The sequence below is a fragment of the Coptis chinensis genome, unplaced genomic scaffold (genome assembly GCF_015680905.1).
Source record: "Coptis chinensis isolate HL-2020 unplaced genomic scaffold, ASM1568090v1 utg270_pilon_pilon, whole genome shotgun sequence".
Lineage (NCBI taxonomy): Eukaryota > Viridiplantae > Streptophyta > Magnoliopsida > Ranunculales > Ranunculaceae > Coptis > Coptis chinensis.
This window is the reverse complement of record NW_028238134.1, coordinates 171,428-193,996: the sequence shown is the minus strand read 5'-3', so window position 1 is coordinate 193,996 and position 22,569 is coordinate 171,428.

The following is a 22,569-nucleotide window of genomic DNA, read 5'->3' as shown; positions in this document are numbered from 1 at the left end:
ATGAAGTGTATATCCCCCATCCTGTACCTTTCTCATCATCATCTGTGAAAACAGTTCCATCACCAGCACAAACAAGTAAGGTGACATAGGATCACCTTGTCTAATCCCTCTTCTGCCCTTAAAGTACCCATATGGAGCCCCATTCAACATAATAGAATACCTTGGTGTCTGAATACATACCATGATCCATTTTATGAACTGTATAGGTAATCCGATGCTAATTAATGCAAATTCCACTGCCTCCCATCTAACAGAATCATAAGCCTTCCTGAGATCAATCTTAGCTGCACACCTTGGTGGCCCCGAATCTCTGTGATAATTGTGCAACAGTTCATGTGATAGCAGAATATTATCTTGTATGCTTCTTCCTGAGATAAATGCGGACTGATTCAAAGACACTACCTGTGGTATGAAATCTTTCATCCTTCTTGTCAGAATCTTTGCGATGCATTTATAAACCACACCACAGCACGCAATGGGTCTATAATCACTGAAAGAAGCTGGTGTATTTACCTTTGGCACTAGTGTAATACATGTGGCATTGACTTCCTGCAGCATCATGCCAGACCTGGAAAAATTTCGAATTGCTTTTACAAAATCTTCTCCCACTATCCTCCATGCAGCTTTAAAAATAATGATGTAAATCCATCTCCCCCTGGCGCTTTGTCACTATCTATATTAGATAGGCACTCTGTTATCTCATCCCTTGTGATCTCTTTAATCAGCTCATTTCCTTGCTCTTGATCTATCTGGGGCATTTGTATATAATGAATGCAAATCACCGGATTGATTGATTGATTGTAGAAAACTCATGTTCTTATCGCTTTTTCCGGATACAGCCCTATTCTTGAACTAATACATCAAAAGGCGTGTTATAGAGCCAAAAGGAGACAAAAGGACCCTAAAAGGGACATCACGGAATAACTGGGGAAAAGTGCCAAAAAGTCAAATTGTCAAAAGTCAACGATCAAAGCAATAGTTAACAATAAAAGTGAACACAAGGGCCCGAAAACACAAAAGCACAAGAAACACTCCAAGGCTTCAAGGATCAAGGACTAAACCTTTTGTAAGACAAGGACTAAGCCTCTAAACCCTAAACCCTAGCCTAGAACATATAAGTTAGATCTAAGATGAACAACTTCCAAACCATATAACCCTACTTTATACACCGACAGAATACAAAATACTTGACTAAACGCATCTACGTGGGAGTTTGCATTAGAATGAATGCAAAGTACTTGATTGATTGAATGTATACGAAACACTTGATGGAATACACTTACGTTTGAGCTTGCATTAAAATGAATGAAAAACACTCGATTGATTGAATGAACGTACCTACAAGCGAACTTGCGATAGAAAGAATCCAAAACACAAGATTGAATGCACCTACGTGTGAGCTTGCAATATAATGCGTGCAAAAAATCGGATTGATTGATTGATTGTAGAAAACTCATGTTCTTATCGCTTTTTCTAGATATAACTCTATTATGGAACTAATACATCAAAAAGCGTGTTATAGAGCCAAAAGGACCCTAAAAGGGACATCACGGAATAACAGGAGAAAAATGCCAAAAAGTCAAATTGTCAAAAGTCAATGGTCAACGGTCAACGATGAAAGCCATAGTCAACGATAAAAATGAACTCAAGGACCCAAAAACTCAAAACCACAGGAAACACTCCAAGGCTTCAAGGATCAATGACTAAACTCTTTGTAAGACAAGGACTAAGCCTCTAAACCCTATACCCTAGATCATATAAGTTAGATCAAAGATGAACAACTTCGAAACCCTATAACCTTACTTTATACACCAACAGAATACAAAACACTTGACTAAATGCATCTACGTGTGAGTTTGCATTAGAATGAATGCAAAACACTTGATGGATTGAATGTATGCGAAACACTTGATGGAATACACTTACGTGTGAGCTTGCACTAGAATGAATGAAAAACACTCGATCGATTGAATGAACGTACCTACAAGCGAGCTTGCGTTAGAAAGAATGTAATATACAAGATTGAATGCACCTATGTGTGAGCTTGCACTATAATGAATGCAAAACGCCGGATTGATTGATTGATTGTAGAAAACTCATGTTTTTATCGGTTTTTCCAGATACAACCCTATTCAGGAACTAATACATCATAAGGCGTGTTATAGAGCCAAAAGGAGACAAAAGGACCCTAAAAGTGACATCACGGAATAACTGGGGAAAAATGGCAAAAAGTCAAATTGTCAAAAGTCAACGGTAAACAATCAAAGCCAAAGTCATCGATAAAAGTGAAATCAAGGACCCAAAAACTTAAAAGCACAGGAAACACTCTAAGGCTTCATGGATCACTGTCTAAACCCTTTGTAAGAGAAGGACTAAGTGTCTAAACCCTAAACCCTAGCCTAGATCATATAAGTTAGATCTATGATGAACAACTTCCAAACCATATAACCCCACTTTATACACCGACAGAATACAAAATACTTGACTAAATGCATCTACGTGGGAATTTGCATTAGGATGAATGCAAAGCACTTGATTGATTGAATGTATGCGAAACACTTGATGGAATACACTTACGTGTGAGCTTACATTAGAATGAATGGAAAACACTCGATTGATTAAATGAACGTACCTACAAGCGAGCTTGCGTTATAAAGAATGCAAAACACAAGATTGAATGCACATACGTGTGAGCTTGCAATATAATGAATGCAAAACCTCGCTTGCTGATAAAAAAAAAACAGCTTGCAATATAATGAATGCAAAACACCGGATTGATTGATTGATTGTAGAAAACTCATGTTCTTATCGCTTTTCCTTGATACAGCCCTATTTTGGTACTAATACATCAAAAGGCGTGTCATAAAGCCAATAGAAGACAGAACGACCCTAAAAGGGACATAATGGAACAATTGCAAAAAATTGCCAAAAAGTAAAACTGTCAAAAGTCAACGATCAAAGCCATAGTCAACGATAAAAGAGAACTCAAAGGCCCAAAAACTAAAAAGCACAGGAAACACTCCAAGGCTTCAAGGATCAATGACTAAACCCTTTGTAAGACTAGGACTATGCCACTAAACCCTAAACCCTAGCTTATATCATATAAGTTAGATCTTAGATGAACAACTTCAAAACTCTATAAATCCACTTTATACACCGACAGAATACAAAACACTTGACTAAATGCATCTACGTGGGAGTTTGCATTAGAATGAATGGAAAACACTTGTTTGATTGAATATATGCGAAACACTTGATGGAATATACTTATGTGTGAGCTTGCATTAGAATGAATGAAAAGCATTGGATTGATTGAATGAACGTGCCTACAAGCGAGCTTGCGTTAGAAAGAATGCGAAACACAAGATTGAATGCACCTACATATGAGCTTGCACTATAATGAATGCAAAACACCGGATTAATTGATTGATTGTAGAAAACTCATGTTCTTATCACTTTTTTCGGATACAGCCCTATTCTGGAACTAATACATTAAAAGGTGTGTTATAGAGCCAAAAAGAGACAAAAGGACCCTAAAAGGGACATCGCGGAATAAATGGGGAAAAGTGCCAAAAAGTCAAATTGTCAAAAGTCAACAGTCAACGATCAAAGGCATAGTCAACGATAAAAGTAAACTCAAGGGCCCAAAAACTTAAAAGCACAGGAAACACTCTAAGGCTTCAAGGATCAATGTCTAAACCCTTTGTAAGACAAGGACTAAGTGTCTAAACCCTAAACCCTAGCCTAGATTATATAAGTTTGATCTAAGATGAACAACTTCCAAACCATATAACCCCACTTTATACACCGACAGAATACAAAATACTTGACTAATGCATCTACGTGGGAGTTTGCATTTGGATGAATGCAAAGCACTTGATTGATTGAATGTATGCGAAACACTTGGTGGAATACAGTAACGTGTGAGCTTGCATTAGAATGAATGAAAAACACTCGATTGATTGAATGAACCTACAAGTGAGCTTGCCTTAGAAAGAATGCAAAATACAAGATTGAATGCACCTACGTGTGAGCTTGCAATATAATAAAAGCAAAACACCGGATTGAATGATTGATTGTAGAAAACTCATGTTCTTATCGCCTTTTCCTGATACAGCCCTATTCTGGAACAAATACATCAAAAGGCGTGTTATAGAGCCAAAAGGAGACAAAAGGACCCTAAAAGGGACATCATGGAACAACTGGGAAAAAGTGACAAAAAGTAAAACTGTCAAAAGTCAACGGTCAACGATCAAAGCCACAGTCAACAATAAAATGGAACTCAAGGGCCCAAAAACACAAAAGCACAGGAAACACTCCAAGGCTTCAAGGATCAATGACTAAACCCTTTGTAAGACAAGGACTAAGCCTCTAAACTCTAAACCCTAGCCTAGATCATATAAGTTTGATCTAACATGAACAACTTCGAAACCCTATAAACCCACTTTATACACAGACAGAATACAAAACACTTGACTAAATACATCTACGTGGGAGTTTGTATTAGAATGAATGCAAAACACTTGACTGATTGAATGTATGCAAAATACTTGATGGAATACTTTTACGTGCGAGGTTGAATTAGAATGAATGAAAAACACTTGAATTATTGATTGAACGTACCTACAAGCAAGCTTGCGTTAGAAAGAATGCAAAACACAAGATTGAATGCACCTACGTGTGAGCTTGCAATATAATGAATGCAAAACACCGGATTGATTGATTGATTGTTGAAAATTCATGTTTTTATCGTTTTCTTTTCGTATACAGCCCTATTATGGAACTAATACCTCTAAAGGCGTGTTATAGAGACAAAATGAGACAAAATGACTCTAAAAGGACATCATTGAATAACCGGGAAAAACTGCCAAAAAGTAAAACCGTCAAAAGTCAACGGTCAACTATCAAAGTCAATGATAAAAGTGAGCTCAAGGGCCCAAAAACTCAAAAGCACAAGAAACACTCCAAGGCATCAAGGATCAATGACTAAACCCTTTGTAAGACAAGGACTAAGCCTCTAAACCCTAAACCCTAGCCTAGATCATATAAGTTAGATCTAAGATGAACCACTTCCAAACCCTATAACCCCACTTTATACACCGACAGAATGCAAAACACTTGACTAAATGCATCTACGTGGGAGTCTACATTAGAATGAATGCCAAACACTTGATTGATTGTATGAAAGCTAAACACTTGATGGAATACACTTACGTGTGAGCTTGCATTAGAATGAATGAAAAACACTTGACTGATTGAATGAACGTACCTACAAGCGAGCTTGCATTAGAAAGAATGCCAAACACAATATTGAAAGCACCTACGTGTGAGCTTGCATTATATTGAACCCAAAACACCGGATTGATTGTTTGATTGTAGAAAACTCATGTTCTTATCATTTTTTCTGGATACAGCCCTATTATAAAACTAATACCAATAGGATTAATCCAAAAAGAAGAATCAACCATGGAGGTTACGTTAATGGTGGCAATTGAGGGTGATTTTAGTCCTTAGGGGCATTTCAGTCTTCTACCAAAAGAAAATAGAAAAACATGCGAAACTCAAGAGAATTTATAATATGGTTGTGAATGAGGATGACGTTCCTGATCTTCAAACGACATCAGATGATGAGGATTCCGACGTGGAGGTTGTCAAAGCTTTTCTACTGAAGAAATATGGAGAGGGTTCTTTGGAAAGATTCAAGAGAAGACTTGACCTGGAAAAAACTGGCGATGCTGCCAAAGGTTCTACTGTGCTACAAGAGAACCGACATCCAAAAAGAATCAAGATAGAGACATGAGTATGACTCATGGTGTTCATGCCGGTCGGGAAAAACGAATCCAGGCAATTGAAGGAAATAAAGGTGGGAGCTTTCCCATCCAAGATGTACCGGCGATGATCGAAGCAAATTTTTTTGGTCGGGACAAACAGGTTAGAAGTACTGACTCAAGTTTTGAGGAGTCCAAGACGCATGAGGAAGAAAGCGATGATGCCGCGAAAGGTTGCGTTACTGCTGGAAGCGAGAAAACGAGGCCAGAACCAGCCATTAAGAATAGTGAAACAAATTCATCCTTCAAATATCGAGTGCACAGCAAAGATATACCATTAGTGGGGGCAACGAACGAAAGCGGGCGAAAGGAGGCGCAGAGAGCCGCCGACGCTCAGAGACTACTATTATGCTAGAAGCAAGAAGACGATGAACACCGAAAACCATTCACGACATTTCTTTGAAGATCCAATGATGAACAACCGAGGGGATGGAAACACACCAGCAGCCTTGCTGAACAGCGAAAAAGAAGTGGATGAATCTAACCTTGATAGCGGGAAGGAAGTTTTTGAATATCGAAAGGTGCAAAGTCATGGTGGAAGTGTTACTCTGGCATTGTGTGCAACTATGGCGGTAGAAAACATCACTGAAGAGATTGTTGTGCATTCTCCAGATCAGCAACCAAGCATGGTGGATGCAAAGCTGGGCTCGAGTGGAGAAGAAACAGCCCCAAATAATTCGGGTAACAAAGGAACGTGGGCTGAAATGCTCGGCAGGAAGTCTGTAGGTAAGGAAACTTTGTATTATGTTCCTCCTGCTATCATTAATGGCAAACCAGAAATTCATGTTAAGAGTTCCCGATTTGCGAGCATAAACAAGAAATATGAGAATATGGTGGTTGGGCATTTTGTTAGGAGAAGGCTAGGGTATAGTTATGTCAAAGATGTGGTTAGAAGGACTTGGAATATCAAGAATTTCGCCATGAACACATATGGTGATAACATGTACAATTTTCAATTTGAAAAGGAGGAAGAGAGACAAGCAGTTCTTGATATGGGGTGTTTTCATATTGCAAGTCAACTCTTTGTGATTAGACCATGGAAATTGTTTGTTGAGGCAGAATCACATGATTTGAAAACAATCCCTATATGGGTGATCATCAAAAAGCTACCTATGGAAATGTGGAACAAGGAGGGATTTAGTGATGTAACTGGTGTGATTGGAACTCCATTGTTTACTGATAGACTAACTGAGCAAAAATCAAGAACTGCATATGCTAGGGTATGCGTGGAAATAGACACAAAATGCATGTATCTAGATGGTGTCCCTCTGGTGATTGATGAGAGGAGAAGGTTGGGAGTGGAATTTGAATACAATTGGAAGCCAGCGAGGTGTACATGTTATGATGTGTTTGGGCACAATGATACTAAGTGTCCTAAGAACATGAAGCGGCCTAAAGATGTGAAAAGCTCAGTATGGGTGAAGAAGAATAGTAAAGAGTCTGAGGAAAGCAGGGAAGAAAAGGATCCAGGGACTGAGACAGGGCTTACGCCAGTAGTTCAAAGGGTTGAAATGGTCCAAGAGGGGATAATTCAGTCGTCAGTGAATCAGGAATAGGTGACAACTGAGATTGGGAAGGATGGCTGGGATATAAAATGAACCACTTCCAAACCCTTTAACCCCACTTTATATACCAACAGAAAGCACACCACTTGACTAAATGCATCTACGTGGGAGTCTACATTAGAATGAATGCAAAACACTTGATTGATTGTATGTTAGCGAAACACTAGATGGAATAAACTTACGTGTGAGCTTGCAATAGAATGAATGAAAAACACTTGAATGATTGAATGAACGTACCTACAAGCGAGCTTACATTAGAAAGAATGCAAAACACAATATTGAAATCACCTACGTGTTAGCTTGCACTATATTGAACGAAAAACACCGGATTGATTGATTGATTGTAGAAAACTCATGTTCTTATCGTTTTTTCCAGATATAGCCCTATTATAGAACTAATACCTCAAAAGGCGTGTTATAGAGACAAAAGGAGACAAAATGACTCTAAAAGGACCATCACGGAATAACTGGAAAAAAGTGCAAAAAAGTCATACTGTCAAAAGTCAACGGTCAACGATAAAAGTGAACTCAAAGGCCAAAAAACACAAAATCACTTGAAACACTCCAAGGCTTCAAGGATTAATGACTAAACCCATTGTAAAACAAGGACTAAGCCTCTAAACCATTAACCCTAGCCTTGATCATAAAATTAGATCTAAGATGAACAACTTCCATACCTTATAACCCCACTTTATACACCGACAGAATGCAAAACACTTGACTAAGTACATCTACGTGGGAGTCTACGTTAGAATGAATGCAAAACACTTGATTGATTGTATGTAAGCGAAACACTTGATAGAATACACTTACGTGTGAGCTTGCATTAGAATGAATGAAAGACACTTGAATGATTGAATGAACGTACCTACAAGCGAGCTTGCGTTAGAAAGAATGCAAAACACAAGATTGAATGCACCTATGTGTGAGCTTGCACTATAATGAATACAAAACACCGGATTGATTGATTGATTGTAGAAAACTCATGTTCTTATCGTTTTTTCTGGATACTGCCCTATTATGGAACTAATACCTCAAAAGGTGTGTTATAGAGACAAAAGGAGACAAAATGATCCAAAAAGGGACATCATGGAATAACTGGGAAAAAGTGCCAAAAAGTAAAACCGTCAAAAGTCAACGGTCAACTATCAAAGTCAAAGATAGAAGTAAACTCAAGGGCCCAAAAACTCAAAAGCACAGGAAACAATCCAAAGCTTTAAGGATCAATGACTAAACCCTTTCTAAGACAAGGACTAAACCTCTAAACCCTAAACCCTAGCCTAGATCATATAAGTTAGATCTAAGATGAACCACTTCCAAACCTTATAACCCCACTTTCCACACCGACAGAATGCAAAACACTTGACTAACTGCATCTACGTGGGAGTTTGCATTAGAATGAATGCAAAACACTTTATTGATTTTATGTAAGCGAAACACTTGATGGAATACGCTTACGTGTGAGCTTTCATTAGAATGAAAGAAAAACACTTGAATGTTTGAATGAACATACCTACAAGAGAGCTTGCATTAGAAAGAATGCAAAACACAAGATTGAAAGCACTTACGTGTGAGCTTGCACTATAATGAATGCGAAACCCCAGAATGATTGATTGATTGTAGAAAACTCATGTTCTTTTCGTTTTTTCCGGATACAGCCCTATTATGGAACTAATACCTCAAAAGGCGTGTAAGAGAGACAAAAGGAGACAAAATGACCCTAAGAGGGACATCATGGAATAACTGGGAAAAAGTGCCAAAAAGTAAAACCGTCAGAAGTCAAAGGTCAACTATCAAAGTTAACGATAAAAGTGAACTCAAGGGCCCAAAAACTCAAAAGCACAGGAAACAATCCATGCCTTCAAGGATCAATGACTAAACCCTTTGTAAGACAAGGACTAAGCCTCTAAACCCTAGCCTAGATCATATATGTTAGATCTAAGATGAACCACTTCCAAACCCTATAACCCCACTTTAAACAACGACAGATTGCAAAACACTTGACTAAATGCATCTACGTGGGAGTTTGCATTAGAATGAATGCAAAACACTTGATTGATTGATGTTTTTTTATAGGCAAGCGGGGTTATTTAGAGGTCCCCTACCCCTTTTCATTAATAAAAAGAGCTTAGTACATTCGTTGATAGACTGTTCCTATAGAGTCCTCATATATAATCTTTTTAACATCCTCTGCAGAGGAGCTAGGAACAATATCTACAAACCTATGACTAGGTACATTTTTTTCAAGTGCATCTGCAAGTCTGTTTGTTTCTCTATATATGTGAATAATAGAAAGGAACTCTAGTCTATCAATCACTCTTCTAATGTCTTCAATGATCTTGTTAGCCTGCCATGGATGATGCCCTTCATTCCTTAAGAATGAAATTACATTGCTCGAATCTATTTGTGCTTGTATCCTCTTCACATTGTACCTTTCTGCTAGCTTGAGTCCTTGTTCCACTCCTTGCAATTCAATCATTGCAATTGATGTGAAGCTTGACTTTCCTTTAGCTGCTGCTACCACTACTCCTTCACTATCTCTTATGGCTGCTGCCCAACCTCCCACTAAACCTTGTAATGTGCCATCTGTGTTAAGTATGCTATTTCCTTGATTTGGTTTAGCATATTTGCATTGAATGCTTCTACTTGTACTCACCCCAACTTGAACTAACCATCTCTCCATGAAGCTTTGCCTTGCTGGTCCTTCCTCCATCTTGAAGTCAAGTGAGTTCATCTTGACCTTCACATCATGAATGATCTAATTTGCAAACTGCCTTCCTGTTTTGTATTGGTTCTTAAAGATTCTTGCATTCCTTTGCTGCCACACATGATAAAAGAATGCATTAGTCACCAACCGGATTGCATCTTGCCATCCACCTTTGCCTTTGGACTTGTTAATAATCCAATGCAATTCATCTTCCCATGTAGCTGCTCTCCTTTTGTTAAAGCCTACAAATAGTAAAATAGTATTCCAAATGTATTGGGAATACACACAAGAAAAGAACAAATGTTTTTCTGTTTCCACATCCCTCCAACATAACACACATAAATCAGATTGTATCACCATCCATTCCTTGACTTTTTTGAGAGTTTTCAATCCTTCATTAAGAACCATCCACCCTATAAAAGAGTGTCTAGGGATTCTATTAGTAAACCAACAGATCCCATGCCATTCCCTAACTTGCCTATTCTTCCTCAAGCTTTGGTATGTATCTTTAAGTTGAAACTCCCCATGTAAAGAATCAGCCCATACAACCACGTCTTCTCCTCCACCAATCTGAACTTCCTATTCAATCTCAATGGCAATGTCAGGGAAGTGATTCATAGTATGTTGAGGAATACTCCACCTTCCATTTGAGATAAGCTGCCCCACCTTTACATTGATGTTAGCTGTAGAGTCATAAAGCAAGGCTTGAGGAAAATAAGGTTTCAATATACCTCTCGGGTGCCAAGGGTCGAACCAAAACTTAGTAGATTTTCCATCACCAATCTGATGATGAGCAATAAGTTTTGCATCCACTCCACCCATAGTGTGTCTTTTTTACTAATAATATGCCATATATGGTTTAGGTTGGCAGCTGAATTAGTAATAGCCACATCTCTCACTCCTAATCCTCCCTCATCATAAGAAAAACACACATCCTTCCATCCAATAAGAGCATGAGAGCTTGTACTATCCGGCCCATTCCACATGAAATTTCTACATAATCTTTCTATAGAATCAACAATGGCTTGTGGTAGAATATAAGATAGGGACCAATATATGCTCATGTTGTTAAGAACAGCCTTAACTAATTGAAGCCTACCTGCATATGACAAGAACCTCCCTCTAAACCCCTGGATCTTCTTTGAAACCTTCTCAATCAATGGTAAACAATCAGCATAGGTAAGCCTTGTTGTAATAAGCGAAACATTTGATGGAATACACTTACTTGTCAGCTTGCATTAGATTGAATGAAAAACACTTGAATGATTGAATGAACGTACCTACAAGCGAGCATGCATTAGAAAGAATACAAAAAACAAGATTGAATGCACCTACATGTGAGCTTGCACTATAATGAATGCAAAACACCGGATTGATTGATTGATTGTAGAAAACTCATGTTCTTATTGCTTTTTCCGGATACAACCCTAATCTGGAACTAATACATCACAAGGCGTGTTATAAAGCCAAAAGGAGACAAAAGGACCCTATAAGGGACATCACGGAATAACTGGGAAAAAGTGCCAAAAAATCAAACTATCAAAACTCAACGGTCAACGACCAAAGCCATAGTCAACGATAAAAGTGAACTCAAGGGCCCAAAAACTCCAAATCTCTTGAAACACTCTAAGGCTTCAAGGATCAATGACTAAACACTTTGTAAGACAAGGACTAAGCCTCTAAACCCTAAACCCTAGCCTAGATCATATAAGTTAGATCTAAGAAGAACAACTTCCAAACCCTATAACCACACTTTATACACTGACAGAATGCAAAACACATGACTAAATGCATCTACGTAGGAGTTTGTATTAGAATGAATGCAAAACACTTGATTGATTGAATGTATGCGAAACACTTGATGGAATAAACTTACGTGTGAGCTTGCATTCTAATGAATTAAAAGCACTTAATTGATTGAATTAACGTACCTACAAGTAGGGGTGTAAAATGGGCCGGGCCGGGCCAGCCCGGCCCTCAAATCATAAAGCCCATATGATTTGAGGGGCCGGGCCCCAAATTCTTTATGCTATGAGGGTCGGCCCTGTGAGGGCCAACACTTGAATTATACAGCCTTTGCCCTCACCTCACCCCTCTTTTTAGAAAACCTGTGGGCGTGTCTATGGGCGGGCGCATAAACTTGTCAATTATTCAAAACTCTTGAATACAACTTGTTTAGACTTCATTAACATATTTGGTTTTTATCAGATTTCATTAACTAATTAACATATTCATTACAAAAATTATTGAAAACCTATCAAATTTCATTAACATATACAATAGAATATATAAATATATTCTATAGGATAGAGATATATCCATATAATACAGCTGTATCCTATAGAATATATGTACATATTCTAACAATATATTCATTACAAGAGAGAGAACCTCCATCAAGACATTATATAATGCATAACCAAGGGTATTATACGTAATTTTGTTTAGAAAATCTAAATATCAATGAGGGCCTTAATACGGGCTTTGTGAGGGCTTTAGAGGGTCGGGCTGAGGTCCGCCCTCATGTTTCCATATTTAGGCCCTTACCCTCCCCTCAAAACATGAGGGTCGGAAGTCTTCCCCCGCCTCAAAATTGCATGCGGGCTTAAATTTGAGGGCTTTTTTTGTCTATGGGCCGGGTCGGGTCGGGCGGGCCGAGGACTTGAGGGCCGTTTTTACACCCCTACCTACAAGCGAGCTTGCATTAGAACGAATGCAAAACACATGATTAAATGCACCTACGTGTGAGCATGCACTATAATGAATGCAAAACACCGGATTGATTGATTGATTGTAGAAAACTCATGTTCTTATCGTTTTTTCCAGAACTAATACCTCAAAAGGCGTTTTATAGAGCCGCAAGTAGACAAAAGGACCCTAAAAGGGACATCATGGAATAACTGGGAAAAAGTGCCAAAAAGTAAAACCGTCAAAAGTCAATGGTCAACTATCAAAGTCAACGATAAAAGTGAACTCAAGGGCCCAAAAACTCAAAAGCCCAGGAATCACTCCAAGGCATCAAGGATCAATGACTAAACACTCCAAAGCATCAAAGATCAATGACTAGTCCTTGTCTTACAAAGGGTTTAGTCATTGATCCTTGAAGCCTTGGAGTGTTTCCTGTGCTTTTGAGTTTTTGGGCCCTTGAGTTAACTTTTATCGTTGACTATTGTTTTGATCGTTGACCGTTAACTTTTGACAGTTTTACTTTTTGGCACTTTTTCTCAGTTGCTCCATGATTCCCCCTTTAGGGTCCTTTTGTCTCCTTTTGGCTCTATAACACGCCTTTTGATGTATTAGTTTCATAATAGGGCTGTATTAGGAAAAAGCGATAAGAACATGAGTTTTCTACAATCAATCAATCAATCCGTTGTTTAGCATTCTTTATATTGCAAGCTCAAACGTAGGTGCATTCAATCTTGTGTTTTGCATTCTTTCTAACGCAAGCTCACTTGTAGGTACGTTCATTCAATCAATCGAGTGTTTTTCATTCATTCTAATGCAAGCTCACACGTAAGTGTATTCCATCAAGTGTTTCACATACATTTAATCAGCTAAGTGTTTTGCATTCATCCTAATGCAAACTCCCACGTAGATGCATTTAGTCAAGTATTTTGTATTCTGTCGGTGTATAAGGTGGGGTTATATGGTTTGCAAGTTGTTCATCTTAGATCTAACTTATATGATCTAGGCTAAGGTATAGGGTTTAAAGGCTTAGTCCTTGTCTTACAAAGGGTTTAGTCATTGATCCTTGAAGCCTTGGAGTGCTTCCTGTGCTTTTCAGTTTTTGGGCCCTTGAGGTCAATTTTATCGTTGACTATGGCTTTGATCGTTGACCGTTGACTTTAGACGGTTTTACTTTTTGGCACTTTTTTCCAGTTATTCCATGATGTCCCATTTAGGTCCCTTTGGCTCTATAACACGCCTTTTGATGTATTAGTTTCTGAATAGGGATGTATCCGGAAAAAGCGATAAGAACATGAGTTTTCTACAATCAATCAATCAATCCGGTGTTTTGCATTCATTATATTGCAAGCTCACACGTAGGTGCATTCAATCTTGTGTTTTGCATTCTTTATAACGGAAACTCGCTTGTAGGTACGTTCATTCAATTATTCAAGTATTTTTCATTCATTCTAAAGCAAGTTCACACGTAAGTTTTGGATGAGGCTACAAGCAATGAGATTGAGCAAGTTTTGGAATTTCAAAGAGGAGTGCTGCCAGTGAAATACCTGGGATTACCCCTAATTACTACAAGGTTAAGATCGACTGATTGTTGCCCCTTAATACTTAAAGTGACTAAGAGAATTCAGGGCTGGAAGGGGAAGTTACTGTCATATGCAGGAAGATTGCAGTTGGTCAAGGCTGTGTTGAACAACTTGAGTGACTATTTGTTGGCATCGCTAACTATTCCTCAGAAAACAATAGAAGACGTCAACAGATTATGTAGGAACTTCTTGTGGACGGGACCAGATTGTACACAATCACATGCATTGATTGGTTGGGATGATGTCTGCTACCCTTATGAGGAGGGAGGGTTGGGAATCAGAAATCTGGAAAAAGTTAATCAAGCGGCGACAATGAAACATATCTGGAAGATAGTAACAAAGTCAGATAATCTATGGGTGACGTGGGTGTATAAAAACTTGATTAAGGATAAAAGTTTTTGGGTACTAAAGACTCCATAAAGATCTGCATGGAGTGGGCGAACATTCTCAAAGCAAGAACGAGAGGCAAACCGATATTGTGATGCATCAAATTGGTGATGGGAATGACACGAGTTTCTGGAATGACCCCTAGAATGCAAATGGGATACTGAGAGTAAAGTTTCCACAAGGCCTTCTATACAGCAGCTTCTGCCATGTGCAAAACAAGGTATCAGATTTTATAGTTTCAGGGAAATGGAGCATACCGCAACACATAAAGGAACATCTAACTGATATTATAGGAGAAATTGATGAGGTGGAAATTATGGGAAATGATGACAAGATAGTATGGACAGCAGCAAATCATGGAGAATATAGTTTGAAAGAAACGTATGAGACCTTGAGAAGTATACGCCAAAATGTGCCGTGGGGGAAACTGGTTTGGTTCTCGAACGTAATTCCTCGACATTCGCTTATAAAATTTGGATGGCCTTAAGAGGGGGTTAAAGACAATCAAGAAAAATGTTTTGAATGGAAGAAAGTGCAAACTGATGAATGTGTGCTCTGCTGGCAAGGTACTGAAACAGAGCATCATCTGTTTCACAGATGCAACTTTGCAAACACAGCATGGACTCGAATACTACAGAGAATGGGGTTCAGCAGAAATGTGGCGATGACTTAGGAAGAAGAGGTGCAATGGGTTGACAAAGTGACAAGAGGAAAGGGATGTATACAAGATGGATTTCGTCTGTTATGGAATGTGTTCATATATGGAGTCTGGAAAGCATGAAATGATCGCATATTTCAGAACAAGCATCCTGATGCAAACCTAGTCACTGAAATGGCGATTAGCGAGGCAAGAACTAAACTCATGGGGATGAGAATCAAAATAGAAGCGGGCCGGGGGCGAACATGAGCGGCCGATTCATGGAATTGTGGAACATAGATGTTGAAGCTAAAGTGGAGAAACGAGAGTATTGCAAATGGGTTAGAGCTGGAAATGATATATATAATCTGAATACAGATGGAACTTTGCAAGGACAAGAGGGGGGATGGGCAGCAGTGATAAGAACCGATAATGGGAAGTAGCAGCAGCCGAAGTCAATTCCAAAAAGCAAGATATCGACAATTGCATTGGTCAACTTCAGTTTTGAATGGAATTCAGATGGCAATGAGAATGGGGATAAAGAAGATTGAAGTACAAACTGATTCGACGAATGTAATATCTTTCTTAAACAGCGGCAGCAAGCATCCATGGATGGCGGAGAAGATGATCAGAAGGATTCAAGTAATGAAGGACGAATTCGAACATTTCAAAATTCTACATGTCTACAGGGAAACTAATAGACTAGCAGATGTGCTGGCACAGAACATTCCTAATCTTAGTTATATAGAATTAGTTCCTAGTTCTTTTAGCGAGGATGTCAAGAAAATTATTTTTGAAGATGCTAGTAGTAAACAGTATCTAAGATTGTAATAATTTAATTTTTTTTTTATTCCTCTATGAGGAAGGGGTATGGGGACCTCTTAATTATAAAACCCCGCTTGCCAACCAAAAAAAAAAAAAAAAATGTATTCCATCAAGTGTTACGCATACATTCAATCATTCAAGTGTTTTGTTTTCATTCTAATGCAAACTCCCACGTAAATGCATTTAGTCCTGTGTTTTGCATTCTGTCGGTGTATAAAGTGGGGTTATAGGGTTTGGAAGTTGTTCATCTCAGATATAACTTATTTGATCTATGCTAAGGTTTAGGGTTTAGAGGCTTAGTTCTTGTCTTACAAAGGGTCATTAATCCTTGAAGGCTTGGAGTGTTTCAAGTGAATTTGAGTTTTTGGGCCTTTGAGTTCACTTTTATCGTTGACTATGGCTTTAATCGTTGACCGTTGACTTTTGACTTTTTGGCACTTTTCCCCAGTTATTCCGTGATGTCCCCTTTACGGTCATTTTGTCTCATTTTAGTTCTATAACACGCCTTTTGATGTATTAGTGTCAGAATTTGGCTGTATCCGGAAAAAGCGATAAGGACATGAATTTTCTACAATCAATCAATCAATCAATCAATCCGGTGTTTTCCATTCATTATAGTGCAAGCTCACACATAGGTGCATTCAATTTTGTGTTTTGCATTCTTTCTAACGCAAGCTCGCTTGTAGGTACATTCATTCAATCATTGAGTGCTTTTAATTCAATCTAATGCAAGCTCAAACGTAAGTGTATTCCATCAAGTATTTCGCATACATTCAATCAATCAAGTGTTTTGCATTCATTCTAATGCAAACTCCAACGTAGATGCATTTAGTCACTGTTTTGAATTCTGTCGGTGTATAAATTGGGGTTATAGGGTTCGGAAGTTGTTCATCTTAGATCTAAACTTATATGATCTAGGCTAGGGTTTAGGGTTTAGAGGCTTAGTCCTTGTTTTACAAATGGTCTAGTCATTGATCCTTGAAGCTTTGTAGAGTTTCAAGTGCTTTTGAGTTTTTAGGCCCTTGGATTCACTTTTATCGTTGACTATGGCTTTGATCGTTGACCGTTGACTTTTCACAGTTTGACTTTTTGGCACTTTTTCCTAGTTGTTCCATGATGTCCCTTTTAGGGACCCTTTGTCTCCTTTTAGCTCTATAACACGCCTTTTGAGGTATTAGTTCCATAATAGGGTTGTATCCGGTAAAAGTGATAAGAACCTGAGTTTTCTACAACCATTATAGTACAAGCTCACACATAGGTGCATTCAATCTTGTGTTTTGCATTCTTTCTTACGCAAGCTCGCTTGTAGGTACGTTCATTCAATCAATCGAGTGTTTTTCATTCATTCTAATGCAAGCTCACACGTAAGTGTATTCCATCAAGTGTTTCACATACATTCAATCAATCAAATGTTTTGCATTCATTCTAATGCAAACTGCCACGTAGATGCATTTTGTCAAGTGTTTTGTATTCTGTCGGTGTATAAAGTGGAGTTATAGGGTTTCGAAGTTGTTCATCTTAGATCTAAGTTATATGATATAGGCTAGGGTTTAGGGTTTAGAGGCTTAGTGCTTGTCTTACAAAGGGTTTAGTCATTGATCCTTGAAGCCTTGGAAAGTTTCCTATGCTTTTAAATTTTTGGCCCTTGAGTTCACTTTTATCGTTGACTATGGCTTTGATCGTTGACTTTTGACAGTTTTACTTTATGGCACTTTTTCCCTGTTGTTCCTTGATGTGCCTTTTTTTTTTTGGTTGGAAAGCGAGGTTGTTAACGGGGTCCCCTACCCTTTTTATTATAAATGAAAAGTATCAGCTTGTTACATTCTTACATATAGTTTTCCTATAGCATCATCATAAATTATTTTCTTTACATCCTCTGAGAATGAACTAGGAACTATCTCTGTGTAGCTAACTGTGGGTATAGTGCTAGCAATAGCGTCAGCTAATTTGTTGGACTCTCTATATACATGAGTAATAGAAAAAACTTCTAATTGCTCTCTCATCTTGCTAATATTCCGCATCATCTTTTTTGCTTGCCACGGATACTGCCTCTCATTTTGGAAAAAAGATATCACATTTTTTGAATCAGTTTGCACTTTGATATGCTTAAAGCCATGTGCTATAGCCATTTCGAGCCCTTTTTCCACACCTTGCAGTTCTATTAGCGCAATAGTATTTTTGCTGGCCCTTCCCTTACTTGCTACTTGGACCTGCCCATGCTCATCTCGTACGACCGCAGCCCAACCACCTACAAGCCCTTGTAAAGTACCGTCTGTATTCAAGTTTGAAATCCCAGCCTTTGCTCGTTCCCACTTACAGCGTCTCTGTTTCCTCTATTTTGTAAGAACCTCCAAGTTCCATGTGTTTTGAAAGTGTCCTTTTTCTGGTCCACCCTCCATAGTGATTTCCAGTGATTGCAGCTTCGTCCTCACATCACTTAGCACCAGTTGCACAACCTGCTGGGTTACTCTCTGTTTGTTCTCAAATATCTTATCATTCCGACTCCTCCATATCTAATAAATGTAAGCATTCCATACTAACCTTATAGCATCTTGCTTTGGCCTTCCTCCTGCTGATACTCTCTGCACCCACTCAATTTCTTGTCGCCATGTCACAGCTGCTGCTCTGTTAAAACCCATTTTCTCTAAAAGCATCTGCCACACTGCCATAGAGAATGTACACTCATGAAATAAGTGTTCTTCTGTCTCAACATCTCTCCAACACAATATGCAACTGTTAGAAGTGACTTTCTTCCATTTCTTCATCTTATCAAGTGTCTTGAGTCCCTTGTTCATCGCCATCCAGCTGATATAAGAATGTCGCGGTATTCGGTTAGCAAACCAAATCGTTCGATGCCATGCAACTGTTTGCCTTATCCCTCGCATACCTTCATATATCTCTCAAGTTATAATCTCCTTGACTCGTTGCAGTCCATACCAGTTTATCCTCTCCCCCCATTATCTCTATTTCATCCTTTGCTTGTTTAACAATCTCACGTATCCCATTCTCAATATATTCTGGAAAGTACCATCCCCCTTGCACTACAAATTCAGATACTTTGATATTAAGGTGTCCACTAGAGCTGTATATAAAAGCTTGCGGAAACTTATCTCTTAAGATGCCAGTCAACCCATAAGTTATCTGTCTTTGATTAGGTTCTTGTGCACCCAATCAACCCATAAGTTATCTGCCTTTGTAACCAGTTTCGAGATATTCTTCATATTTGCTGCTGATTCACCTTCGAGATCCCTTATGCCAAGTCCACCTTTCAAAGATAACGGAAGCATATGCTTTCCCATCCTATCAATGCATGTGATCAAGGCAGCGGTCGGCCCCGGCCCATAAAAATTCCTCGCACGACTGTTAATATCGTCAATTGCCTTCTGAGGTATAATAAAAGATGCAAACCAATACACACTTAGATTATTTAGAACTGCTTTAATCAATTGCAATCTCCCTGCATATGATAGCGACTTCCCTTTCCAACTCTGAATTCTTCTTGTAACTTTTAAGATTAACGGACTGCAATCTGTGGTTCTCAATCTTGTGGTAATCAATGGTAATCCCAAGTATTTTACCAGTAACTCTCCTTTTGGGAACTGTAACACCCCTTTAATCTCTGTACAAACCACCTCATCTACTCCAGCAAAGAATATCTGACTTTTCTAGACATTAACTTCAAGGCCAGTGCATGCCCTGAAAGTGTTAAGATTTTCTCTGAGCTTTGTAGCTGTTTGTGTATCTCCATGCATAAAAGCCACCAAATCATCCGCAAAAGATAAGTGTGTAATCATTAGGTTCATACACTTCATGTAGCCGTAATCGGTTATTAGTGACATCAGATCGCATGATTTCCGAGAATAAGTCCATCACTAGCACAAATAAGTAAGGAGACATGGGGTCTCCTTGTCTTATCCCTCGTCTGCCTTTGACATATCCATATGGTGCTCCATTAATCATTATAGAGTAACCAGCTGTTTGCATACACACTTTCACCCATTCAATAAAATTCTGGGGGAATCCAACTCTCTTCATAGCAAAACTCACCGCTTCCCATCTTACCGTATCATAAGCCTTTCTGAGGTCCACTTTAGCTGCACATCGTTGCAGAGTTTCATTCCTGTGATAGTTATGCATTAGTTCATGAGATAATAAAAAATTATCTTGGATGCTTCTCCCTGTGATGAAGGCAGACTGATTCAAATTGATCACTTTGGGCATAATCTGTTTCATTCTCTTTGTCATCACTTTAGTAATGCTCTTGTACACCACTCCACAACACGCTATTGGCCTGTAGTCCACTGCCATGCCCTTTCCACTGTTTTCATAAACCCCTCCTCTTTGTACCAGAAATTAAAAAACTTAAAAGACTTCTTCTTTTGATTTCTCTGCACTAGTGACGTGACTACCATCGATGAGTGGTCTGATATAGCTCCGGGGTTTAAAAACTCAGCTTCATGGTCTTCAAATCCATCTATCGACTCTGCGTTGACCATAACTCTATCAAGTTTGCAGCTTATTCTCTCCTCTTGCTTGTTGTTCCATGTTAGAAAATTTCCCTTATACTTCATATCCACTAGTCCTGCTGAATTCACACATTGCATAAGATCTGAGAATTGCTGCGCCCTTACTTCTAGTCCTCTTTTACCTTTTCTTGGGGTTCAGACCGAGTTGAAGTCCCCAAGGACTATCCATGGCTTTATTATATAGTACATGACATGTCTACTAGCTCCTCCATAGTTGTCGCTCTTTCCATCATATCAACACTTGCATACACAATCGAGACTATGAACTCTTCTCCGGTTATGGTAGCCACCTCCATTGTTATATGTTGATCATCCTTCCTTACTAACTCAGCTGTACATACTCTTGATCCCAACAAAACCATACTTTCCCCAAAGCATTATTATGCATATAGTTCTCCTCCATTGCCCACTGGTTAAACGTTTTGTTAAATACTCGCTCTCTTTTTTCTTCTTTCACTCTTGTTTCCACTAGACCCATGATACTCAGATTGTATTTCCTTACCATATCCTTCACTTCTACTTGTTTGAAATTCATGTTGAATCCCCTCATGTTCCAGCAACCGAGGTGTGTACTCATTTGTTCACATTTGGATGCTTAGAGTGACCGTACTTGGCTGTCACTATGTTGAGTTTCCCTCCTTGAGTGGCATTCTTTGTGGCTGTGATTCCACTCACCTTGTTACCTTTTACATTGTTTGTTCCTCTGGTAGTGTTCTTCCTTGGTTCAGTTTGCATTTCTGCCTCCCTACCTTCTGATTTTTCTGCTTGTTTCTTCTCCAGTACATTTTTTCCCTTGTCTCGTATGTCTCTCTTCTGTATGCCACTCGTATCATGTTCCTCCTCATCCTCTATTCCTTCTGTCATCATCTTCTTTGTTTCATTCCCTTCTTTTCCTACAATTTCCACTGTTAGAGGGCTGTCTTCCCCTTGCAAATTTCTGGCCTTACATCTATGCTTCCTGTTGGGTGTCTCCCCCCCATTTCATCCCTCTACAATATGTACTTCCCCGAACTTCCTTTCTTTTCGAGGCTTTCATGAAGTTCCTGCCTTTGGTTTATCACTCTTTTTTTTTTTGCCCTTTCTCTCCTCCCTTCTCTTCTTCCTTCTTGTCATTTTTTTTTCTTCAGAGCCATACTTTGTTTGCTGCTCCCCGTTTCCACCTTCTCCTTCTTCGACATCTATGGTCAAAGTGCCCGAAAACTTTACAATTCTCACACTTAGGTGGTTTCCAATTATATTCAAAAGTTACTCTGTACGCCCTCCTTTGATCAAGTATTACTGGAATGTATTCTGGGTACGAGCACTCAGTATCAATCTCGACGCATACTCTCGCATAACTTGTTCTGGTCATATTCTCGAATTAATCAGAAACATTGGTATTCCCACTGCACTTCCCACTTGGCTAAAGCCATCTTTATTCCACATCTCCATTGGCAAGCCTTTGACAATCACCCATATAGGTATGGTTCGCAATTCCCTCGTTTATGCTTCAACAAACGTTTTCCAAGGCCACACAACAAACAGTTGGCTGGCAATATGAAAGGATCCTACATCCAATACTGCTTGTCTCTCCTCATCAGTCTCAAACTTGAATGTAAACATGGCTTCCCCATACGGCTTCATTACAATTTTTTTTTATCCCCCACGTTCTACTCACGATATCCTTCACATAATTGTAATTCATACGCCTACCAACAAAGGATCGAACAATTAAGTTATCAAACTTTTTGTTATACTCTGAGAATTGCTCAGTTGTAACGTGTATAACTGGCTTTCCATTCACTATGGCTGGAGCAACATAGGTCAATGCCGCATTTCCTACCGTT